The sequence below is a fragment of the Equus przewalskii genome, chromosome 13, assembly GCF_037783145.1.
Source record: "Equus przewalskii isolate Varuska chromosome 13, EquPr2, whole genome shotgun sequence".
In the NCBI taxonomy this organism is placed as follows: Eukaryota; Metazoa; Chordata; class Mammalia; order Perissodactyla; family Equidae; genus Equus; species Equus przewalskii.
The window spans coordinates 20,237,642-20,264,709 of NC_091843.1; the positions used below are offsets into that span (position 1 = coordinate 20,237,642).

Genomic DNA, 27,068 nt, shown 5'->3' on the forward strand with positions numbered 1-27,068 from the left:
TATTAATAGGGCATATCAGCAAGGGTGAACAGCAAACAGTGGAAGTCATCCACAAGTTCTAAAAGCAGTTCCTAAAAGCCCGAATTCATCTCATCACTCCTCACTTAAGAATTCCACTAAGAAAATGAATCTTTATTTCAAAAATAAACTTCTGAGATGACTAGAGATAAAAGCAGAGAAAGAAATACTGAAGCACCACAGGACCCGCCTTCACTCATCTTCTCCCCCCAGGGCCCATCACGATGCCAAGCATATTATAGATGCCCAATAAATGTTTGTGGCATGAATGATGTGAAAAGAAAAGGAGTGCTTTAAAATCAACTTCAGAATGAGAATGGGCTTTGAAAACAGGCTGGCCCCAATCAGGATTACAGAAATAGAAAATGGAGTTTGAGGTCACAGAAATCTATTCCAGACATTACCTATAGAATCTTCGGAGGGTTTTCATTTCTAAAAAAAAGTAGAAACAAAGTTTTCTGGGCCACCACACTTCTATCTTTTTTATTCACTCACCCACCTACTCATATATTCAGTCACTCATTCAATAGGTATTATTGAGTGCCTAGTATGTGCCAGGCACTGTGCAGGGCTCTGTGGCTCCAGCGGTGAAGAAAGACAAGCAAGGGCTTAGCTCTCATGGAACTTATATTTGCTCTGTTCCTTCTCATTACCCTGAACCTATGCTGGAGCCAAACCATTACATTCAAAAGCCACTTCAACAGACTGAATTGCCTCCCTACCACAAGTGTCCTCCACCCCCAAATCACCGTGCCCACCCACTCTGCATTAATTTTTCTAAAAGATTACTGTCATCATGTTGTCCACCTGCTCAAAAACCTCCAATGGCCCCCTATCATCTATAATTCATTTTAGGACCCATTTATCAACCAGGTACTCCATGTAGGCATGGGGTGAGGATTATAAATTAAAGTCTACACTCCTCAACACTCCTCAACTCCTGAGGGCTGTATTGGTTATTAATTGCTGTAGAGCAAGTAACCCCAAAACTTGGCAGCTTAAAACAATAAACGAGTATTATCTTCCAGGTTGTGGGGTCAGGAATCCAGGAGAACTTAGCCGTTAAAATGAGGTTGCTATCAGGTTGTTGGCCAGGGCAGAAGTCATCTAAAGGCCTGGCCGAGGCTGGAGGGTCCACTTGCAAGATGGCTCACTCACATGGCTGTTGATGGAAAGCCTCAGTTCCTCACCATGTGGGTTTCTCCATAGGGCTTCCTGAGTGTCCTTACATCCTGGCTGCTGGCTTCCCCCAGAGTGAGACCCTAGAAAGATAAAGAGGAGGAAGCACTACACCTTTAATGACCATAACTTGGAAGTCACACAACCATTACTTCTGCTATATTCTATTAGAAGTGAGTCACTAATCCAGCCTAGGCTTAAAATGGGTGCAATCAAATTCCACCTCTTGAAGGGAGGAATATCAAAGACTTAGTGAACTGAACCACTGCAAAACTATAATCAGATTATAGTTTAGCATAGTATAGTATATTAGTCATCACTATCTATAATCAGACCCTACCCCATTTGCTTATTTTCATATCTCTATGCTGATATTCCCAGTATTAACCTCCATACTCCAACCCAGTTGGTTCTCTTGAATACACTGTACTCTGTAAACACCAACTCTTTCCTCATATGTTGCCCACACCTTGCCCCTGTCCTCTGCCCTCCAAATCCCATATACCCAGGAGGTAGCACAGGGTAGGCGCTAAGATTTTGGACACTGGGCTGCCTGGGTTCAAATTCCACTTCTACTTGGGGGAGTTAGGATTTCTCTACCTTGATTTCCTCACCTATAAAATATGATAATAGTATCTTCTTTATAATCTTGTTATGAGAATTTAGTGAATCAATACTTGTAAGTTACTAAGAAAATGTTTGGCAGGCAAGAAGTGCTATTGTAGTATTTGTTACATAATATGGATATCGTCCTTCCACATCCAGTTCATGTTCAATACAACAGCCCACAGTGATCTCCTTCACTGAACTCCTAATGCTGTAATTGTGACCCATTTTAACCCTGGTCAGATCTAAAAATTATTGCTTAATTATCTCACTTGTAGATGTCTTGCCTCATCTCCCAGTTGTTGTTTCCTGATGGTCTTTAAATTCTGTACTTTCTTAGAGTGCCTCAAAGAGAGTAAGAATTCAATTCAAAAGGAAGGAATTATTCACATTAGCCCCTATAAAAAATATCCATGCTACTAGTCTGGTCTCCCCAAATACTAAGAAATAACTCTCATTGTTTCCATGTGACCTTCTGATATCAGAAAGCCAACTCAAATTAGGCTTTCCCACAAGATCAGCCACATATGGGCCCCTTTCCACTAAGGTAAACTTATGAAAACACCCAAGATGGATGGGATGGGGTCCCCCTAGACCTAAAGGTAGGGGAGGACATGTGTGAGCCTCGGAGAGGAGAGCCCAGACACTGCTGTAACCCCAGGTAAAGAGAACTTAATCTCATAGGATTGTTAAATCTTCAAGAGTCTAATATTTCAAAATCATCACCAACAAATGCTCCTTCTCCATCGTGGACCATGGAATTTTAGGACTCCCCATCTGCAGTTTTTCCCAAAGTGGTGGAGTTTTCTCCCCAAGATTTTACAGCTTCCAGTCAGAGCCAAAACCTGTGCTGGGCCATTTCTCATTCTTGGGACCTGCTGGGACTTCCTGGTGACCATATAGGCAATGGGAATCAATAGTTACAGGGGGCTTTGGGGAAAATGTTCCCTCCCTGTCCAAGAAGGAAAGTTCTAGTGGTCCTGATTCAACCACTAAGAGACAACATTCATTCATTCTTTTTTCAATTAATCTTTATTAAGCATGTACTAGACACAGTGGCTGATACCAAGAAGTAGAATATGAGCATGTGGGCTTCAAGTAAGTTACCTGGAACAAGTTACCCTTTCCAGCATCAATTTCTTTGTCTCTGAAATGAAGAGGTTGGACAAAGTCTTTCGGGTTCTTTTTACTTTAAAAAAAATATATTGTTTTTCTGATTCTAATGCCTGCTCTGCTTTGCCAGGCATGGTTGCTATGAAGATGAAGTTAGAAAATGTGCATGAAAGTGCTTTGAAAACTATAAAGCACTGCTCAAAATGTGAGGCATTATCCTCATTGTTGTTGCCATAGCCCCAAAAATCCCTAGAGAAAACTTTTCAAAGACCTGCTTGATAACATCCCACTGGGATCCTAAATAGGAAAAGCTCTTCCTCAAGTCTCACTGGGATCTCTCCTGCTGCTGGGAAGTCCACAAGGTGGCTTCTGTACATGGCAGCTTCTCACAGCAAACGCTTTTCAGAGATTGCAATTGCTCCCAGGAAAAAAAAGTTTACTATGTGACCCAATCCTGAAGTCTAATCTAAGTCCAGAAGGACAAAGGACTGGGATCAATTATGGATGTCTGCTGTGGACACAGGACAGAGAAGTGATGACCAGCTGACTGACATTCCGGGACTAGGTCCTTTGTAGCTACACTGTATGAGCCTCGATTATGTGCCAGGCATTTTACCAAGTGCATCATGTGAATTATCTCATTTTTGGAGTAGGTACTAATATCAGTCCCATTTTACAGAGGAGGAAACTGAGACCCAGAGAGGCTGACTTGCAAGATCACACTGCTAGTATGGGCAGAGCTAGAATTAAAAACAAGGGCCAACAGATCCCAAAGCCAGGATACTTTATTATGACAATATACTGAACTTTAGCTGGGATCCTAAGACAGCATGTGAACAGGTAAGCCAAAGGACCTCCTTATATTTTTCCTGTATAATAGATCAAATTGTTAATATCAGTTCAAAGTTGGCAGGTAATTGACAAGCTCTGGCTTAGCATAGGGATTGAACTTCTGAAGCAACAGTCTATAACCTTTTTTGATTGCACACTCCGTTAAAGAAAAAAATTGTGTTAACCAATCCAATATATAGAAATCTACTTATATATGCATGTGTTTGTTTTCAAATTGCATACACATCTAACAACACTAACGCATCAGATACATATTAATACCTATCAAAAATAGAAATTTGTTAAGTGAGAAATACATATAAATACAAATTCTAATATTTCCTACCCAAAAGGATTGTTGGGCCAAACCTCTGGAGCACACTTAGCCATTTTCTGTAACACAGAGTAAAAATAATTTGTTTTCGTTACTTTGAGTCTGTCTTTTTCCTCTTTGGGCTCAATTTCAGGGCTTGCCCTGGGCAAAATGTCCAAGAACAAGACCACTCCCTCTCTGCACCCCCATGCGCCACCCTCATGCTCCACACCCCCTCTTCTCCAGGTTCCCAGGCACACAGGCACTTTCATGCTTTCCATACCCATTGCCCAAAGTCCCGCCTTTGAGTCCTCACCCAGGGCTGGCATCTCCTGCTATGGCCAACACTCATGCATTTATACGTTCATTCATTCTTACAGCTGGCAAATACTTACTGAGCCCTGCCACAGACAGGCACAGTAGGAGCTTGGAGAATCCAAAGATGAACCAGTCCCAGGCATACCCAGACCAGAAGGGGAATTAACACACACATAAATCGACATAAATCAATATGATATTAAGTTGTAAGTGATAAGTTCACTAAGAGAGACATGGGAAAGACGATTTCCAGGTGGAAGAATCAGGGGAATGTATGTAAATAAGGAGACCATGAGCATGGGCAGGTGGGACGCAAATGACAGGAAGTACACTTCAGGCTGGAGGGTAGTGGGGAGGAAAGGCAAAGTGGTAGGGGAACTTTCTGTTTAAGGAGAACAGAAGATGTGGGCAAGATAATAATCCAAGAGGCAGAGAAGTGGTTCTGTGTTATATGGACTGTGCATTCCAGGCAGAGACAACAACATTCACAATGGGGTGAAAGAAGAAAAGACCAGAGTGGCTGGAGCAGGCAGCCTAGGCAGTGCAGAAGCTGATGAGGCTGAGCTGTGGGCATGGCTCACACTCCCAGAGGCTCACAGGGCGAGTTAAGTCATGGAGGTGAAAGTGTGCAGAGCAGCAGTAATCAGATTTACCTTCCAGAAAGATTGCACCGGCTGCAGTGTACAGAGTGGACTGAAGGAAGGCAGGTAAGGGAAGGTACATCACCCAGACGCTTTCGTCTGGGAGCAAACACATCACTCCAGGGTGTCGCCTGGAACATCTTGGCAGGGAAATGACCTCTGCTCTGAAGAACGCTTCTAGCCTATTCCTCAGCTCCTCTGAAGCCAGCCTACCATCAGAACTAACCACAGAACACAGACTGCGAAAAAGATGTCTACATTTTGTAGATCAACCTATTACTTTAGGGCCCAATGACTTTGGGAAAAGATTTCCAGCCCCTGGGCCCTTTACAGCCTGGGTTGGGCCTCCTCCTGGCAGGACAGATTCTTCTCTTGGTCAATCAGAAGCTCAGGAATCATATTTCCCACTCGGTTCCCAGGGTGCTCCGGCCAGAGCTGACACACTGCCTCTTTAAACATATTATGAAGATTATCAGCAATGTATCAAGGTGTCTTTGCAGAACGGTATAAACTTCGGCTGCACTACTTATTGCCATAAACCACACTTCCAGGTTTTTATTTATATGCGCATTAGTTCAATATGATTGGATCTGTAGGCAGCAGAGGGGATTGGGGTAATTTATATATATATATCAATAAAGGTCTCCAGCCAGCCACTGGGTGCTCTAAGGGGAACAGTAGTTCCATTTAAAACATTAGGAACTGGAGAAATTGAAAATAACTCTCTATTTAGAGGCCAAGGATTAAGGCATTTTGCAAGGAAGGTCTCAGCCCAGCCAGGCTATGCTAAAAAGGCTGTTAAAATGTCGTTTGGCTGATAGTTAATCCACAGAATTTACCTTAACCCCTTCATTTCAATTGGATTTTTTTCTGTGAAGCATTGATGCTAACAGGGGGACAGTATAGTGTGGTGGAAAAGGTGGCTAAGTGTGTGGGCATATGTCATTTTTTGCCTCCTAACACCATTTTCACTGTCTGCTGGTAGCATCACCTCAGTTAGCTCTGTTGTACCCACTGAGTCAGGTCTTCCTGGAAATGTGGATCAAGATTCCCTGTGGTCCTGAGCCATGGAGGCCTCCTTATACAAGCTGAGCCAGGCTTTCTCTCCTGAGATTTGGACTATTCACAAAATGCCATAAAAATGGTGGAAGCCAACTTATCCTGGTAGTGGTGCCCTGAAGAGGCTCTGTTAGTTTCTGCCATCTACCCCAGTGGAGCTTCCCTGGCTCCTGGGAGCTGTGCATTCTCTACCATTTTACCAACCATGAAATAGCTTTCCAATGAGTTCTTCTGCTTATGTTAGCCAGAGTTTCTGTTGCTTGCAACTAAGGAGGCTAAGTGAGATGCTGGGGGCCAGGAGCTCTGGACTTTAGGCTTGGACCCATGCGTGAGCATGGACAAGTAACTTCCCTACTCTAGGCAACAGTTTCTTCACTTGTAAAATGAAAGTATTAGAAGAGGCCAATGGTTCTCAAGTTTTAGGGAACACCAGAATCACCTGGGGATCTTGTTCAAAATTTAGATTCTGAATCCGTCATTTTAGAGTGGGACCCAGGCATCTCCTTTGGAACCAGCAGTGATTCTGTGCCTACCAAACTTTAAGAGCCCATTTTCAAATTATGCTCTCTAGCGCCCTTAGTTCTGGGAAGGACCGATGGGGACAGCATCTGGGTAAGGGAAAAGTTGACGAAAGTGGCCTTCTTGTTTTGGCTAGGCAACTCTCCTTCGATGTCTTATATATTGAGGTTCTACATTAAATTTCCTCCATAAAAAGGGATCTACCACAGACAACAAAACAAAACTTAGAAAATCAGTGAACTGGAATCACTAGATAATTTCCAAGTAAGCCTTCTGTTCTGATTCCAGCAGGTACCTCCTGCGTGGCTTCCAAAGGGAAGCAGGTGTCAAACCCTGTGGGGAACTGACCACTGCGTTTATTTTATTTGAACTTCATCTTAGAAAGAGAAACCAAACCAGGACGTCAATCCTAAAGCCATCTTCCTAACAGACCCACAAGCAGGAGTTTATTACCCCACCGGTAATGATGCAGCAGCCGAGGCCCTGAACGACTTGCCCGGTGCGATGCAATTAGATAACAGCAGAGCCCGGCGACCTCTCAGTCACATCGCAGGGCTCCTCCTACAGTGCCTCTTCCTGCCGTGGCATTTGAAACACCATAAACTGGAGCCAGAGGAGATCCATAAACAGCCCAGTTCTTATTTTTTACTTTAGAGTCCCTATGTGGCTTAATTTATTTTCAAAAGAGCATGTGACATGTTCGTTGGCACCTTCCCTGCCATAAAATATCTGTTGACATTTGTGGTTTGGGGCTGGGTTGGATTAGTTGCTGTTTCGTTCCATCCACCTACTGCATGTAGCACCAGGAGAAACGCCATTCTACCCTAGCCCCCCGTCACATCTTCTACGCTCTACCCAGAACAAACCACATGTGGCCTCTGCTGAATGGAAAGATTAAAAAAGAGCTACTCCATCTTTTATCAGCTGTGCAAACCTAGGCAATGCACTTAACCTCTGTCTCCATTTCCTGGCCCATGTGAGGCTGTGGTAAATATGATGATAAGGAAGAGAAAGTTAATGATAGTGGCTAGCATTTATCCACCACATACAAGGAACCAAACACTGGGCTATGCTACACTGCTTGAATTGTCTCAATCAGTCCTCCCACAAGCCTACAAGGTAGGCATGACTACCGTCACCCCCATTTTACAGGAGGAGAAATGGGGGTGTGAAAAAGGTAAGTAACTTTCCCGAGGTTATTTAGCAAATAAGTGGTGGAGTAGGCTTCAGACTCAGGAAGTCCGCCCCTACAGCTGTGCATTTCATTGCAACACTCTGTTCATGGAGTTTCTCCATACTTGGTTGAAAAGTTTGGAGGAGTGTCAGGTAGAGAGTTCCTAGAGTATGTTGGGAGAATCACATGTGGAGGGTGATTTAGGATAAAACAATGCAAGATAAAATCATAGTACAATGGAGAAAACACCAACCTAGATTTGTCTTCATTAGCAGTGGAATCATGTGTCACATGTCCTCCAGGAGGCTCAGTCTTCTCATCAGCAAAATGGGGAAATTATTCCTACCTTGTAGAGATAGTGTAAAAATAGAGATGTTTGCACAACTACCTATCAAGTACTTAGTAAATGGCAGTGATGTAACGTGTGTGGTAGCACACCAAAAAGCTAGTTGACAGCAAGCTGTTATTATCCACATAGAGCATTATTACATATTAGAGTAACACAGAATTACTTCTAAGATCATAAAGTCAACCCAGAGTTTTCTTTCCTAAGTTAAATTCACGGAGATCATGAGTCAAAAGTCCATAGAGTTAAAACAAACAAACAAAGTTGTCTCCATCTCCAACCCACTCAGCTTACCTGGGTCAAAAGCCTTGAAATTCCTACAATAGGAAATCTCTATTACATATCCGGGCATTACATATGAAGGATAATTTAAGTATTATGCCACATGGAAACTAATCTCTCTTATACTTATCATCAGGATAGACTTTCCATTAATATGTTTATGTCAATATTTTTAGATATATTTCTATATATACACATACTCTCATAGATAAATATCTATTTTAATGATATTAATATTAGAGATGCTAAAATTGAAATCCACTTTTTTCCTTAAAAATATGTCATAGACATCATTCTATGCAAATAATGCAGATGCACATCATTATTTTAATGCCATCATGATATTCCACTTTACAGATATACTATGATTCACCAATTGGGAGTTTAAATGGCTTCCAGTTTTCACTATTATAAACAGCACTGCAACGAACATCCCTGTATGTACATCTTTGTGTATTTATCCTTTAAGGTCTTAGGATAAATTTCTGGATACAGAATTTCAGAGTCGTAGATACACACACTGAAAACATTGCTATAGGAGCTTCTGGGTTGGCGAATGCATCCACATGCCAGGAGGGTGGTGCATCCCAGTTCTGTGGGACAGAGGCTCTTCCTCTAGGGACCCTTCCAGACCTCACCCTACACATCTCTTTGTTGGGCTGTTCATGTGCATCCTTTATAATATCCCTTATAATAAGCTGGTAAATATGGGGCTGAGAAAATTAAATAACGTGAATAAGATCTGCCACTGGTCAGGTGCAGGGCTAGCATTGAAAATATGTCTGTTGGACACCAAAGCTCTCTCTTGCTAGGCCTCCTCACGGCTTGTGGATCCAAGATTCAGGTTCTGGCATTTGCCACGTTGAATATAAAACCGCAGAATGAGAAGACTGTGGCCAGTATGAACAAGGCTCTGAGTGGTTATTAACTGACCCAGTTCCAGCAACACTATTAGCAGAGATGAAGCCAGGTAACTAAACATACCAAACAAGAACCTCCCAGAAGGCTAGGAACAGATCTGGACAAGGGGACATAGCTATGGAATGCTGGGAACTTGATAAAGCTTTGGAGGATGGATATGAGACCTGTAGAGAAGGAATGAAAAACTTACACTTTCTTAGCATGAAGAAAATAGAGCTGGGTAACAATTCAATAATGATGCTAAGATTTATGAACATTTATTCTGTGGGGCTGTGGTTTGAATCCATAATGTGCACATGGCTTGACATGTTACTCACACACAATTCTCATAATTCACCCTTGAGAGGGTTTAAATAAAGTATTTTCACATCTGAAAAAAACCAACTTTGCTATATATTTTCAAACTGTTTTTCTCCAGAAAGGTATTTCCACCTTAGATTCCCACGAACTGGTATGAAAGCCAAGAGGCTGACTATAATTAGTACGTTAAACCATATGAAGTTGTCATATTTGTAGGTCAAAAGTGGTTGAATATTGGTAAATTCATATAGTTCAATTTAATAATTTATCCCTAAGATGAGCTAGGTATTGCTTTCCATTTCAAACACTGTGTTGGCCATTCAGAAAGCACAGTAACATATTTGCTTTGTGCATCTTTTTAGGTAGGATAGAAGGAGGAAATAGATGCAGACTGTTTTCACTGCTTCTCTGAAAATGAGCAATTATTTGAAGAACTCCTGCTTTATTTATTTATTTTTTTTCCTGAGGAAGATTAGCTCTGAGCTAACATCTGCCACCAATCCTCCTCTTTTTTGCTGAGGAAGACTGGTCCTGAGCTAACATCCGTGCCCATCTTCCTCTACTTTACATGTGAGACGCCTACCACAGCATGGCTTGCCAAGCGGTGCCATGTCCGCACCGGGGATCCAAACCAGCGAACCCCAGGCCACCAAAGCGGAACCTGTGAACTTAATCGCTGCGCCACTGGGCCAGCCCCAAACTCCTGCTTTCTAATCTGGAAACAATCTGTTCTTAAATAAGGTAAGGCATTGATTCTGAGTCACTTGATGGCAAAGAGTGAGTTGTTCTTTTACCATCCCTTTTTAGTCAAAGGATAGTTCCATACAACTGAAAAGAAATTGGTGTTCGTTGTCACAAGTCCTTGAGACCACCTCCCTAAATACAGATTCAATCTGGAGGAATGTTACAGCTCAAGATCCTTACAGCAGCCCAATAGTTCCTGGATTGTGTTGCAGGGAGCACCAGTCCTGCAGATGCTCTGAGAAGAAAAAGCTCCATGCTTGCACATGTTGGAAGAATAGGACATCCTATTTAGTTTAAAATTTTAAGTTTATTAAACTTAAATTAAATTAAAAATTTAATCCTTTTAGTAAATCACAATGCACTGAAGCCTTCCAGCCTCTGAGAAGTCCTGGAGTAAAGAAACCTCCTTTTGTTGAGCCCTGCATTTCTCACACTTGTTTGACCACAAATCCCTTTGCTCACATTCATTTGTTACTACTGTGTAGTGGAAAAGACTTTCTAAAATGTCCAAAAACTCATTTTATTAGAGAAGAACTTGTATTATGAGGGTTCTACAGTAAGTCAACGGCAAAGTTAGGATTAGAAGTATTATCTCAAGCCATATACCAGGTATTTATTGAGCCTGCTGTGCACTAAGATCCGTGCCAGGCACTGGCAAATAACAGCGAGCAAGACATAATCCTTGACCTCAAAGAGGTTACAATCTAATGGGAGGAAAAGACAAATCAACAGGCAATTTCAACTTAACGTAACTTGTAACCAATCTAGAACATGTGACTATTGAACACTCAAAATGTGGCTTCTGAAACCAAGGAACTGAATTTTAATTTAATTCAATTTTAATAAATTTAAATTTAAAAACAAAAGCAGTGTAAATTATTTTTCTATTAAATGCAGCTTTGTTGTTTTGGCAGGACTACATTTCTCTTTAACCACTGAAAAGTTAATAACTAAATTGAGTTGAGCTGTAAGTGTAAAATACACACCAGATTTCAAAGACTTTGTTCAAAAAAATGTGAAATATCTCATCAATAATTTTCGTATTGATTGTATATTGAAATGTTAATATTGTGGAAAAGTTGGGTTAAAAAAGAAATTACTAAGGTTAATTTCACCTGTCCTTTATTTAGTATTTTTAACACAGCTAGTAGAAAATTTTAAATTACATACGTGGTTCTTTATACACACGGTCCCTAACTTACAATGGTTTGACTTAACCATTTTTCGACTTCCCAATGATGGGTTCCAGAATGGGAGTTCAATCTATCGTTGAACTGCACAACTCTGAAATACGATCAGCTTTGGGATTCATCTTACTTCAAAGATTTACTTGAGTGAATATGTCTGTGCTATCATAGACTGTTTTGTTTCTTTTTTCTTTTTTTCTTTTTGAAATACACACACATAAACCATCTTGTGAAACAACAGTGTGTGTAGGGGTGTGTACGTGTGTAAAAGTTTTGACTGCATTTTAAAAGTCTTAGAAAACTGTTGATCTTGTTCGATCCTTACTCAACGCATTTTTGGCTTATGATATTTTCAACTTACAATGGGTTTATCCGGACATAACCCCATCATAAGTCGAGAAAAACCTGTATTCCTCTTGGAGAGAGCTATTGTAAAAGATTTAGAGTGCTCAGGAAACAAGGATGCCTAACCAAGACCTGAGGAAAGCTTTCCAAGAGACGATTTTTACAGGGAGAACTGAAGGAAGAGAAGAAATGAGCAGGGAAAAGAGAGGAAGGAAGAGTGTTCTTGACAGAGGGAGTGACTTGTGCAAAAGCCCGGAGGTTGAACACAGGAGTGCCCGGTTCCAGATACTTCTGGTGCACCACACTTTCTCTGCTTCAGGCCCCCGAATACTCTTCCCACAGATCACTGCCTCTAAAACCACTAGAGGCTCTTTATTTGGGGTAAAATATCTCTGAAACCACACATTAGGCAGACATTAGGTGCTTGGAAAAGAGTACTGTGTTTACATTTCAAACAGGTTAAAGCTAAATGTAGACTCCACTCTTGCATAGGTTGCTGATTCCTTCAAAATGTACAACAATTTTATGCATTCTCAAAGGAATATTCTTTATAGGAAATCACCACCACCAAAGCAAACATCAATTACTCTCAATAAGTGTAATTGCAATCGGCTTTTGTGAGGGTGGACAGCTGGCCTGGAGCAGGGGCAAGAAGGGGGCTTAGCTGCAAAGGATGGATGCAGAGGGGGATGCTGGGAGGCAGTCCAGAACAGTGGTAACAGTTCAGGCTCTGATGGCTCCACCACTTACCAGCTATGCAACACCAGACAACCTTGTAATGGCTCTGGGCCTCAGTTTCCCCATTTGTAAATGAGCAAAGAAGTAGCATCTACCATGGAATTGTTCAACCTCAGCACTACCGACATTCAGGCCAGAAAATTCTGTCATGAGGGCCTGCTTTGACTACTGCAGGACGTTGAGAGGCATCCCTGTTCTCTACTCACTAGATGCCAGTAGCACCCCTCACCCCAGCGGTGACAACCACAGATATCTCCAGACATTGCCAAATGTCTCCAAGGGGCAAAGTTACTGCCCGTTGAGAACCACTGATCTCCTGAATGAGTTGTTGTGAAGATTAAATGGAATTTGCATGAGAAGCAGTGGTACTGAGCTGAAACTTGTCAAGTGCCCGATAAAGGTTTGCTAAATAAATACATAAAATAAAGGGAGGGAAAGCTCCAACACAGATGACAATGGGGTTGTCATCTCAGCAGATCTTCCATTTTGTGAATTTCACTAGCCATCACTTTAGCCCAGGAACTTCCGTCTATTCCCTCTCCTCCTCCCACCCCAAGAAGCCAGGTTCTGGGTCTCCCGAGTAATGTGGGCAGAAAGGCCTTGCAAATGGGACATGACTGCCTCAATGGATTTAATGGTGCTTTTTAAATGTGGATAATTATAGGGCCTCTTCTAAGCAAGTGCACCAGTGGCAGGAGGCTGTGGGCTCTGGGGCACCGTGGGCCCACATAGCTCAGCTCCATCGAGCTGATGGTAATGTTATTAAATGTGCTCTCTCCTTTTATTAGGCATCTTAATAACCTCTAAGTTGCACCCAGGAGAGTTGGTGCAGAAAAGGAATTCTGGCCAACCTAATTTGTATTTGAAAATACCCCATAGGCCAACGGAACAAGATTCAGATGAATTTCACAGACAGCTGAGGGCTACACAAGGCAAGTGTTTCCAAATTGTACTCGATTATTGAATGCAAAATGCCTGCCTCCCTGCCTTCCCCATCCCCATTCTTTGCCCTCGTTTTCTGCAATGCCCCTGAACCCCCATACATGCATATGCAACCCACACCACAGCTACCGTCTAACAGAGTTAATATGGGTGCTCCCTTGACTACAGGGAAATAATGCCAGGAGTTCACACTTATTGAGCATTTATTACCCTGAGCCAGACCCCAGTGCATTCCTGAGAACAATTCAAAAGGTGAGTGCTATCTTTTCCCATTTTATTGTTAAAGAAACTGCAGTTTGAAAAGGTTAGTATCTTGCCAGAAAGAATTATACAAATAGATAATTATAGAGCATGGACATAAGCCCAATTCCACCTGACTCCCAAACTGGTGCTCTTTGCCGTTGCCTAACACTTTTCAATAATCAGATGGTGACAAAGAGTAAGTCCACTTATTAGTTCACCACGTTTGTGTGACTTTATGTTCCAGACCTACCTGTATGGAGTGCTGGAAAAAGACACTGCCCCTACCCACAGAGATTTTACAGTGGAAGTTGTACACAATGGGAAGAACATTCTAAAGGGATCGGGAAAGAAGAATTGCAACTCACATTCATTCAACAAATGTTTAGTGAGAAACTACTATATGTCAGGCAGTAGCTACTGTGGATGTTGCCACCGCCACAAGCAAAGGTAATAGTTTTGAGAAACATTCCAGGTATAGAAGGGACAGAATCTGCCAGTCTCGACTGAAAGGATAAGGAACAGAGAAAAAGCAAAGGAGATTCAGATTTCCCTAGTGCAAGAAACTGAGGATGAGGAAGCCGTTAGCTGAGGTTGAAGCCTGGGGTTTGGGGAAGGAGTGGTGAGTGTGTTTTCAAGTATGTTAAGTTGTCAGAAGACACCGTACTAGTTTCCTGTTGCTGCTGTAACGAATAGCTGCAAACTTAGTGGCTTTAAAAAACACAGTGTAATTTCTTCCCGGTCTGGAGACCAGAACTCCAAAATGAGTCTTAGGGAAGAAAAACCAAGGTGTTTGCAAGGCTAGTTCCTTCTGGAGGCTCCAGGGGAATGTCCACTCCTTGACTCTTCCAGATTCCAGAGGCCACTGGCATTTCTTGGCTCCTGGCCACATCACTCCAGTCTCTGCTTCCATCATCATATAACTCTTTGCTGTCCTCTTGCATCCCTCTTATAACCACACTTGTAATTACACCAGACCCATCGGGATAATCCTGGATAGTTTCCCTATCTCAAGATCTCTAACTTAATCACCTCTGCAAAGCACTTTTTGCCGTCAAAGGTAACTTTCCCAGGTTCTAGGGACTAGGATATGGACATATTTGGGGGAGCCATTATTCAGCCTACCACAGACATTCAGGAAGAGAGATGTTCTACACTCAGTTAGAAAAGTAAGTCTAGAACTTGGGGGAAATGATATTCATTCATTCATTCAACCATTCAGAAATCATTTCTTAAGCAGTTAATATGTGCCAAGAAGATAATCGCACTAAAAGAGTTGATTTGGGACTCATCCCCATAGCTCATAGGTGATGGAGTTTATGTAAAGAGAGTGTAAAGAGTGAAAAGTAGACAACTAAAGGCAACACTTTGGGGGAGATCTACACGTTTCTGGAACAGACAGGAAAAGGGGAGCCAATGTGAACTTGTCCAAGTTAAGACCTATCATGTAGCACCATTTGTACAGGTTTGTTTGTATTGTATGGGTGACTATAGGTGATTATATAGAGAATATGATTTCAAAATATGCTGTCTGGTGGCAGGGGGAGGAGGAATTCAAGTAAATTCTTCTTGAGCCACAGCATCTCTGGAAGGTCTCTTCTCCAGCCTCTGATCACCACTAATGACTGTGGTTCTGGCCTGTTCTTTGCCTCTCCCTTCCTCAGCCAAGTACAGCCATTAAGCATTTCACATCCAATCACTACAGCCTGAGCTCTTGGCTGCCCCGGTAATGGAGGCAGCAAGAATTTAATCCATGGCAGCCTCAGGTGCAGAAAGATGATACTGAATATTTCATTCCTGGGATGACGGGAACTGGAAGCCCCTGGAGAGGATCTGGCTGAATCTTTTAAGCGAGCCCTTCCAGGAATCCATTGGGTAACCGTGCTATTGGCAGTAATGACTGCCACTCGGGCCTCAGCTTCTCAATGGGAGGGGAAGCAGCATTAATGTGCAACAGTGCTAAAAGGCCAGCTCCAACTCTGGTTCTAGGAAATTAATTTTTTTAAAAAATTCTGCTTTCAGAGGTTTCCTTCACCTCTTTGGGTCCAAAGGACATTTGTTGCCATTTTTCTCTTTTTTGTTTTCTATAAAGAGCCAAATGAAAGAATGAAAAAGATCTAACAAAGAGAAATCATTTAAGGTACATTTCTTCTCTTCAGGAAATTACCTGCTTTGGCTTACATCTTTAACTCCTCTCAATCTTCCCTAGCTGGCACAAGAAGACAGTAAGTGTTAGAATGGACACTAGAGAAAAGCAGATGCATTATCTTAGTGGGAAATTGCGTAGATTGTGTTGGTAGGTAAATACCATTTGTTAAGCACTGAAGTATTAAAATGAAAAAAGAGACTATTTTTCCTTAAAAATTTAAGTGTTTTGAAAAACTGGATTAGATTTTTTTCATTACTCTTCACAAAATTGAAAACAGATGGTATGAACTATAGCCTTAAAAACATACACACACACACACAGAAAGTGAAAAAGGTCAGTTTCAGTGTAAGAGGGAGGTGAGATGACCTGAAATATGACCCTTTGGGCTTTAAGACCTGAATTCAGATCTGATTTGTGACTCTGGGTCAGAGATGCATACCCTGAAGAGCGGGCTGTGAACTGGAAGTTAAAGGACTGGCGAGCAGAAGGCTGGGCTCCTAGAGGCACCCGGACATGCCCACCTCACCTCTCCTTCCTAACCCTGCACATCCGTCAAGAGAAAGCTCCTGCAGGAAGCTCTACTATCAGTCCAGTGTCTTCCGCCTCCTCTGAACTCCTTCCTTGCTCTCTGGACCATTCTTTGTGTCATGTATCTTGCTTCTCCTTGAGGGATAGTTGGGTAGCAGCCATAAGGAGCATGCATGGTCCCTTTCCCTGCCCCGAAACTATTGCTTGCTTCATAGATGAGCCTGAGGTTGGCTTCACATGCAGGTGGAGCAAATTTTTACACATCTTTGTATCCTCTGTGTTTCCCATGGAGTGGTAAGTGAACTGAAAGAAGTGTGAAGACTTTAGGTGGTAGTACATAGGTATTCTCTAAAGAGAAAACATTACTAAGTGGTAAACATTACTACATACTAAATAAGAATTCTTTCTAAAATTCATTTCTTTCTAAAATGCTTTCTATTTAGTATCACTATTATTTTAATGTGTCCTAGAAATATACATATTAAGAAACCCTCAAATATCATGATTATGAAATATAAATACATATTAGTTTTCAAAAATGAATTAATATAGGAAAATATTAAGTAAAAGTTCACATGGAACTTAGGGATATGGCAAAAATCACGAAGATGATGTACGAAGGCTGAAGTGTTGGAAAATACTGTCATGTGCCATTTAGCACAATACTTATTACATTATCCAACAAATATTTGTCAATTGAATGTATTCCAAATGCTATTATTTGCTTATTATTATCATCACAGTTTTTTTCTATCTAGAGGAAATCTCAAGAAGACTATCATTTGACAGAATAAAGAAATAGAAGCTTCCACAGCAATGACATTTTATTGTCTTGGTAGGCAAGGCAATGAGCTCTGGAGTAAGGAGAACTTCTGAATGTAAATAATTACACACTCAGTGCCTCAGTGTCCCCATTTGCCAAATGAAATTGTTACGAGGAAGAAATTAAATAATGTATGCAAAATGCTAGCTTGGTGCCTGGCATATAGAAAGAGCCTAATAGATGCTAGTTATTATTATTAACAATAATAGCAGCAGCAACAACAATGAAAATTGACATTTGTATGGAAATTCATGTCTTTTAAAGGGTTTTTATCCAACCATTAGCATTTATCCAAACCATCTGCTAGGTTCCAAGTACCGTGCAAGACTCATGGATTCAACTATGTAACAAGATGGGTAGGTGGGGTAGGGAGAGAGACTAGAATCAGGTTGCCTGTTTTCAAGCGCAAGCTTTGCTGCTCCTAGTTGTGTAGCCTTAGGAAAGTGACTTATCTTTCCATGCCTCAGTTTTCTCATCTGTAAAATAGGAATAATAATACTCATAATAATCACCACTTTGTAGGATTGCTGTGAAGATTAAAGAGTCCAAGATGTAAAGTATGTCAACATTAATAGAAAGTTACCTGTACATAGAACACTCAACGTATTTTAGCTTTTATTGTTGTAGTGCTTGCCCTCACAAGGTTACCATCTAGTCTTCCACGTTCCTCAGCTGAGTGGCTGCTTTCTAAATTCTGTATTTGCCACAAATTATACACAGACACTAGGTTGTTCAAAGACAAAGGTGCAGCCATATAAAGATGTTTGAGGTTTATTTACTGAGAACATTTTATCGCTGAGCTCAATCAATTACTTCATATAGATTCAGATCAAGCCAGGTTTATAGTTAGATGGAGTAGAAGGTCACTTACATCATGCATTCTCCAAGTCACTAGGAAAATTTCCACCATTGCCTTCTACACCTAGAGACTAGAGCATGGAAACTTATACACACACACCCCTTCCCATTGTGTGAAATTTCTTTATTGAAAGTTCTGTTACTGATATAAATATCAAACAAAGCAACTGCGTGCTTCATATTTGAACCTGAGGCCAATTTGTAGAACCTGAGCCTTCTGGAGAAATAAGACTGGTTATCTAACACATCTACACTATCTGTGCAAACCCAGGAAGAGATATAAAGAAACTGGTATTTTTTTTTTCTAACCATTTTTTGCCCTGATAGAAAATCCAGTTTACCTGAATGGTCAGATTCAACATGTAGATAACAAAGCTGCATGAACTCAGCTCCAGATAGTGTCAGACCACCCATTCTTTTGACAAGTGAAGCTGGCCAAGTCAAGACACTCCAGCCAGAGACTGGCTGTTCCTCCTGATGGAAATAACAGCTTCAATCCAGGCTGTGCCAGTGTAGTCCCAGACATAAAGGTGATGAAGGGCTGTTTTCAGAGCCCAAAGTCTTGCCTCAGGACCATTTAGAAAACACTGCTGGCTAGGGAGCCATCATACACACAAGTCAATGAAATATTACCCTTAATTGAGTGGGCCATTTGAGAATGCGACCAAGAGCATGCCCAAGAAGTCAGCACTCCCCTTTACAACTCCCCAAGCCCCTCCTGGGTTAGTATCCATTTAAAGAAAGAGAAAAAAAGACCACTCTCATCACTTAAGTGTAAATGAATCAAAGTATGATGCAGATAGGGGAACAATCAGCTTCCCCAATGATTGATCTGTTAAAGGGAATGAAGGGTGATTCATACCAGATGTGGTGCTTTTGAAACATACTGCTAGGTCATCGATTCCAGACTCCCCAAACTACCACAGATACAGAAGGATATTCAGGAGTTCAGTTGGGGTGAAGTATACAGGAGAATTGGTGGCCTTTAAACATGAAAAAGCTTTGGATACATCAGATCTGGTCACCAAGAGCAACCCAACTTGATCTCTAAGTCATTCTTCAAAATTCCCTTAAGAAGTCTCCTGGAAAAACTAATCCCAAACCCATTTCTGAAAAGCCAGATATCTCCCCAAACTAAAGAGACAGACTAAAGTCAGCAGTAGCTAACTGATCCATTTTCTTTGGCCCAAACAGTGCTTTGTTGTTCTCATTTTAATTAGTTGTCAATATTTAAAAATCAAAATATTTCACTGGGATTTTGTATCTCTTCAAGACCGTCTGACTCTCTATTTCCACCTGGAGAGAATCAGCTGGAACTGAGTAGCAGTAACCTCTTCAAACAGTCCCTATGGTCTCCATTTGGCTTCTTTGACACATTTATGCTAACTTTTGGCCTCTATAGGCAGTGACCAAGAATCGTGGACTGGATGTAAATAAAGTTGAAACTATCTCCAATTGGCTTGACTTGAAACCCCTACCCAACAGATACCTCATGCTAGGTGGTGACAAACTGGCTCATTTAGATCCTCTCTCTTGGAAAGTATGACACGTCTGTGAAGAAGCTTGAGCTAGCTGTCATTTTTCCCTGAGGCCTGCCATATATTCCAGTCTCCAAAGTACCAGAATCCAGAATGTCCTGTTCGCTGAGGGTCACTAAACTCTGCAATAAACTCCTATTTGTGAAGATAATCTGAACTTATCTCTTTTTAGAAGTATTAAGGACAAAAATATGTGCCTTCTGTATATCTCAAAGCTCTATTCTCTCTACACTCTCACCATCAGAGTAATATGGCTTCACAAGAAAGCACAACAGAATGGTGACGAGCAGGTCCTCTAGAATCCAATGGCTGGATTTGAGTCCCCAATCTAGCCCTTGCTACATGATTTTAGGCAAGTCTCTTTACCTCCATGAGCCACTGCCTCCTCTTATGCAAAATGAGATTAGTACTCACATCACAGGGTTGTTGTAATAAAGTAATTCATGTAAAGCACTTAGTGCAGTGCTTGCTTATCTAACATACATTCCATAAATATTAGGTTAAAAAAAGGAAATCTACAGTGTGAAACTTCACCTATAACTTGTTTAGACCCTTCAATTTAGCTCTCCTGTTCTTCCCCACGGGCTACCCAAATATAACTTGTGTATCCTCACATTTTGTACTTTTGTCCCAAGAACTCCTCTCTTTCTGGAATACTCTTCTTCTTTTTCTGTATTTAATTGACTCTACTCCACATATTAAGGGTTAATTCAAGTTCCACTTTTCCCATAAAGCCTTTCCTGACTACCCCAAGCATAGCAGGAACTCCTATTCTTCTGTATCCAACCTGTGAACTGGTGGATGTTTCAAAACTGCCCAGACCACTGCAATGAAAATGACACCAATGCACACTAGCACAGCAACCTGAGTGTGGTAAAGAGAAAGAATGATGCCCACCTTTTCCTCCTGCTGTCACCATATCTGGATGTATGTGATATTATATGGATGCTTCACACCAACCAAAGGCTTAGAAGTATTTCACCTCAAAATTCCCTGTAGTAAATTCTTTATACTAACAGCTGATGTCTGCTCCCCAGTAACTGTAGCTACTGATCCTGATATGGTAAAACTGAAGGATATTAAAGTAATAATTATTGTTTTTATTTCTGATGGAGGATAAAACATTGAAAGTAGAGCCAACAGGACTGGTTGCTTGATTAGTGTGGGGATGTGAAGAGAGGAACAACCAAGAATAATTCCTGGGTTTGGGGATTAAACAACTGAGTGGATTGTGTGCTCTTTCCTGACACAAGAGACACTGAGGGAGATGTGGGAATTTTCTTGGTTGTGAAAGGGAAATCAAGAGTTCTGGTCATGTTAAATCAGAGGTGCCCACCAGAAATCCAAATGGACCAATGAAGAGGGCAATTGTATGAGTCTGACAGTCAAGAGAGATACTGAAGTTAGAAATATAAATTTGCAAGTCATTAGTATAGAAATATTTAAAGCCATAGGACTAAAGGAGATTACCTAGGGAGTAAGGATGGAGAGAAAAGAGAAGAGGGCTGAAAAAAGAGCCCCAGAGGCAGCTAACTGGACTAAGAAGAGGTAGCCAGTGAGGTAGGAGGGACAGCAGGAGACTGTGGCATAGCACAAGTCATGTGAAGAAAGTGTTTTAAGAAAGCAGAGTGGGCCAACTGTGATAAACGCTGCTGACAGGATGAGTAAGATGAGGCCTGACTATCAGTCATTGAATTTAGCAAGATGGCGGTCATCGTGCCATTGACAAGAAAGTTTCAGCGGAGCAGTGAAGATTAAAGCATGATTAGAGAGAAAAGAGAGAATAGTAGATACAATACAGTAAACTCTCCTGAGATGTTTAGTATAAAGGGGAGCAGCTATGTGTGTGATTAATTGTCCATACAGGGCAAGAGTAGAAGCAGGAAGACGAGTTGGAGGCTATTAAAACTGTCTAAGTGATAGAACAAGTTGACCTCTCAGATGTAAGATGGTTATCCAATTCCACTAAAACCTAAGTGACAAAGTAGTTATGTTGCCAATATTCTGGTACAATGGAAGAGTTGGGTGCACGCTTTTGCTTTTCTTAAAAGACAGAACTAAGAGTATTAGAAATAAAGAGAATCTCAGATTATCTAATGAACCTCAATTGCCACTCAGCTGCCATGTTCCAGGTAAAGAAACTGAGGCTAAAGAGATGAAATTATGTTTCCAAAGATGGAAAACTTCTTTATGTGAAACAAAATTAGAAACTGGAATGCCCAGTTCAGTACTCTCTCCTCAAACCACACGTGTTCTTCATATGGGAAACTACAGTACATGAAAACCCATTCAACCAGAGTCAAAGGGAGAAATTTTTGTTTCATGAAGGCAGACATTTTAAAGGAAAGGTTAAAAACATGACTTGTAGACTCCACTTGAGACTTCGCCAGTCATTAGCTATGTCACCTTGGTCAAGTTACTTGCCTTCTCTAAACCTTAGTTTCTTCATTCATAAAATGAGCATAAAAATCACATCTGCCTCACAGGGTTTTTATGAGGATGAAGTGAGCTGATGTACATAAAATCATAATGCGAGACATACAACAAGAACTTAAGAAATGAAAGCTATTGGTATGATTCTTTTATCTTTGGTGGTTCAGGTGTGAAACCAGAGGCTAACCTCAAATTCCTCTGAAGAATCTAAACGACTGAGAATGACTAGGAAGAGAAATTCCAAGCAGGGAAAAGATCATGAGCAAAGTCATCAAGGCAGAGATCATGGATCACGCCTGGGGAAGAGTACAACACAAAGTAATGACAAAACACCATTTGGAGGCTCACATCAGAGAGAGTCAAAAGGAAATTCAAATTCACGTGGATATGACATTTAATTGCTTTGAAAATACTTGTCTATAACATTTGGGGATTTTCTGTGATTCACGAAGCACAGCCGTGAACATTTGATTCCCCAATCCTGCAAGAGAAATCAGGCAATTACTGTTGTTATTATTATGCTCATTTTAGAGATAAATAAATGAGGCTAAGAGAGATTAAGAAACTTACTCAAGGCCGTGGAATCTAATAAGTGCCAGGGCCAGGACTAAAGCTTAGGTCTTCAGAATTTTCCATTTAGGAGTCTGATTACTTAGGGGAGCCTAAGTACAGCTTCTGTAGCATTTGATGATTTTATGATGTGCTTTGGGATTTATGGATGTTATTTTGTTGGTACCCCTCCACCTCATAATCCACAATGGCAGTGTCTGCCTTTTGTCTATGAAACATATAAAAGCACCCAGAGGTTGTTAAGTGGTGGGTGCATCCAATAAATACATAAATCATAAAAATACAAAGAGCATATGATGGCTGGCTTCCTTTCTGACAAATCTGTTTCCTTCCTGACAAGAGATGCTGTGCTGTGGTTCTTCATGTGGGGAAATAAATGTCATAAGTTATCAGCCATTTAGTATTATGCCTTGTGTGCACCTAGAGTCCTGTGGGGATTTAAATTTCAAATTGAGGCACATCATTTGTGGGGCTGGCCCAGCCCTGTACATAGGACAAGTCAGCAGATCCTTTTAAGAGGTTATTTGAGAGCCCTCAAAAGTGTCTCCCCATCCTGAAAGTACTTTCTCTCACTGTCTTAACACAATCTCTGAAATTTCCATCTTTATGCAGTTCTTTCAGTTAAGTTATTAAAGGTTCTTCCTTCATTTATTCCGGAAATATCTGTTGACTGACAACATACTAGGCACTCTTCTAGGTGTTGAAGATGCAGCTGTAAGGAAAATGGACAAAGACCCTATTCTCCTGGAGGTTTCATGCCATTGAGGGGTGGAAGGGTAGACAGATGGCAGGGTTGGGAGACAGGAAACAAACAAATAAATATAATATTGTTAAAATGTCTTCATTCAAGAAATATCAATTAAGAGCCTACCATGTGCAAAGTCAGCATAGATCTTGATAGAGTTTACCCAGGAGGTCATTTAAAATAATTTAATTTGTCAGATTAGCCAGCCAGCCACCTAATAACCTCAAGGAAATTCAGATAGTGTCAAGCCCTATATAGTTTCTGGTCTTTCTGTGTCTCCCCTTCTCTCTCCCTGAAATCATTTGTTTCAGCTCCATCTCTAGAACCAGTCCTCACTGTACATGATCAGGAAGGATTTAAGCAATGCCAGCATCCAATTCTTTGGAATTCCCTCCCAAATTATTCTGATAACTGAGTTTCCTTCATTTGCTCAAAAAACATTCCTGAGAGTCTACTATGTATTAGATGTTATAGATACAAATATGCATGAGGCATTCCCTGCTCTAAAGACCTCACAGCCTCCAGCAAGAAGAGAGACACGTGAAAAATAAATTGTAGCCCACATCTTGAAGCCCTGTTATTACTCACAGACTTCCCCACCATTCCCTCTAAATAAATTCACCAGCTAGACTCCCACTGTTCTAGAGCAGCACTGCCCAACAGAACTTTCTGCAATAATGAAAATGTTTTATATATATGCTGTCAAATATGGTAGCTGCTTGCCATATTTGAATTGTAGCTAGTGATGAGGATTATTTTGGGCCGGTTACTTTTGAAAACAGCAGACAGGAATGAGGCTCTGAAAAGTGGAATTTGCTTGCCCATTGTTGAGAGACATTTGCATTTGTGAAGGAAGTCTCCATCTGTGGGGGTGTCTCCCTCTGCACCAGGAGGAAGGGGGGATGACCTTATCTCTAAAAACTCTTAATGGGGAAGCATAGGACATCTTGACTTAATCTGATCTGATTCTTATCCAAAGTTATAGGACCACCCAATAACCAGACCCCACCTGCACTGATACCATTTTAACAACTATTTTACATATTCTTTCCTTTGTCTTGTAAAGAAATAACTCACAGGGCTGGCACGGTGGCACAGCGGTTAAGTTCACACATTCTGCTTCTTGGCAGCCTGGGGTTCGCTGGTTCAGATCCCGGATGCGGACATGGCACAGTTTGGCACGCCATGCTGTGGTAGGCGTCCCACACATAAAGTAGAGGAAGATAGGCATGGATGTTAGCTCAGGGCCAATCTTCCTCAGCAAAAAGAGGAGGATTGGCAGCAGTTAGCTCAGGGCTAATCTTCCTCAAAAAAAAAAGAAAGAAAGAACTCACATACCTATGCCTTATAAATTTAGCTCTAACCCTCAACACACAGCTCTTACTGCCCTTGGGTCCTGTCCCTGTACTTGCAGCTCTTCATTGCCCATGGGTCCTGTCCCCATGCTATTCCATACTATTCTCTGAATAAAAGAGCACTACTGCCAGACCTTGAGAGTCCAAGAAATCTTTCTTTCGACTCCTTGACTCACCGAGCCCGCATCAGCTAGCAACTAAGGTACTGAATTTATTTTATTTATTTCAATTAATTTAAATTTAGGGCTAAATAACTACATGTGGCTAGTGGCTCCCATACTGTACAGTGCAGGTCTAGAATTAGGAATGTGTCCAGGTTAGGCAAGTCTTGAGTCCAGGGTCTATGAAGGTATAGGGTTCTAATGTCAAACTCTCCAAAATGTTGCCATTGTCCTGAAAACTTGCTTGGATTTTTCTAACTGGAGGGCATTTTTTCTCCATGAGGTGATTAAGGACCCAGGCACCTTCCATCTTGTAGCTCCACATATCCCCCAGGCCCTTAGAGGTCTCTGTGTATAGGCAGTAGATGGGAAGAAAGAAAGCAGAAAAGGCACACTGACTTCTTGGAAAACCCAGCTAGAAAGGGTTCCTCTCACATTCCACTGGAGAACTAGTCATGTGGCCACAACTGGATGCAAGGAGCGCTGGGAAATGTAGTCCCTGGCTAGGCAACTGCCTCCCAGTGACAAATTGCACACTATGGAAAGAGGGTAACAAATTTCTGGCGGACAGCTATCCATCTTTGCCACAACCAGCATTAGCCCTCTCCTGGGATTCTGAAGTTGAACTGGGGAAAACACCTAATACATGGCCCCAAATAAAAGCTACTGTTTTGTCAGTGAAAATAGGAATAGCATTAACCAAAGTGTCACTGAACTCAATTCTCCAAACAAAAAATCAGAGGATAAATTTGTGGCAAACATCTAAGGACAGAATGCCCTTCATAGCCAAGGAGAGAATGTTCCCTCACCTGTGGATAAGAGAAACCTGCCCTGTTTGCACTGTTTCTTCTCGTATATTCATTAAATGGCCTTCCAACTGTCCCCATCTCTCAGCAAGTTTGCCAGTTGGCCCAGCTGTGACCTTTTCCCCATGCCCTCACCACCCTTCATGATCAGCTTCAAAGTGTGCCAGACCATTTGACAGCCTGAGTCCAACTAGGGGGAGAATTTAGGAGGTGTGAAACAAGAGGTTCCTATCACTTCCTTGGCACTGAAATGCTAAAGTTCTGTGTATCAGAACAGGAGAGGGAATTTGAATATTTGTGATTTATGGCTTTTATTTTTGTTTTGGCAGCTTCGGTTTCAAATTCAGGTTTCCTCGATGGTGAGACCACACAGAATGCATTGCTCTGTTGTCAGGATCATGAATTACGGTTGTATTGATGACACTGGAACAGTGTTATATGAATATCTTTCCACGAATAAATACAATGTAAGTCCCATATTTCTTCTTGTTCATTAGAACGGCCTGAATCACTAAAGCAAGAATATTCCTATGCCAGACAATTCTTCTCCTTGGAATTCCATTGTTCTTTTGCTGCAAGAGAAATTACATTACCAATAGGTACTGGCACACCTGCAATCATGTTAACACTGAAAAGTACGTATTAATTCACATCAAATTTACATTCTGGAAAGTGATCAATGATTCCATTGCTGTTACTCCATAGATAACAGAATCCTAGGGTTGTTGGGAGGTATAAATGAGATAACATATAAAAAGAGCTTAGTACTGTCTAACACATAGCAAGTACTTACTAAATATTAGCTTTAATTATCTCAATTTGGCCATAGTGGACATATTACCCTTTTGGATACTAACACTCTAGTTTTTTTTTGAGGAACATTTCTACACTAATATCAACCCATATGGTTAGCAGTGGAGGGCAACCACCATCTGCAGTCTCCAAGGGCGAGCCCATGACCTAAACCTGAGCAAATAGTGACTGACCAGCTCAGGGATGTGTAGGTGAGCCAAGTTTGGCCACAAAAGCACTCTCTGAAGATTTGCTAGAACCAATGGTGAAAAAGTGGTCTCAGATTTCTGTTAATTCTTTCTAGTTGTTAGAGCATAAGGTTTGAGCAGCCAGGGACCAGCCTCTGGAGAGGGTATACGTGCAATAAGACCAATAGAAAGAAAGGAAGAGCTAAGAGATGGAGAGACAGAACAAAACCTCAGGATAATATTTAGAACCCCGCGCCTGAAGAATTCCCCCCTCAAAATATCCTCATTTTTCTCTAGAGCTTATTT

General features: G+C 41.3%; 1 long non-coding RNA gene across 2 annotated transcripts in view; it reads right to left on the reverse strand.

Annotated features, from left to right (window-relative positions):
• LOC139075259 (uncharacterized) overlaps positions 1–27,068 on the reverse strand; it is a 427,158-nt gene that overhangs the window by 172,264 nt on the left and 227,826 nt on the right. The window contains exon 5 of one of the 2 annotated variants that reach the window (XR_011525463.1): positions 1,169–1,280. The exons of the other annotated variant lie outside the window; for it this stretch is intronic. This is a non-coding gene — a long non-coding RNA (uncharacterized lncRNA). Of the gene's footprint in view, positions 1–1,168; positions 1,281–27,068 lie in introns of those variants that run through there. 2 annotated transcript variants of the gene reach the window in all.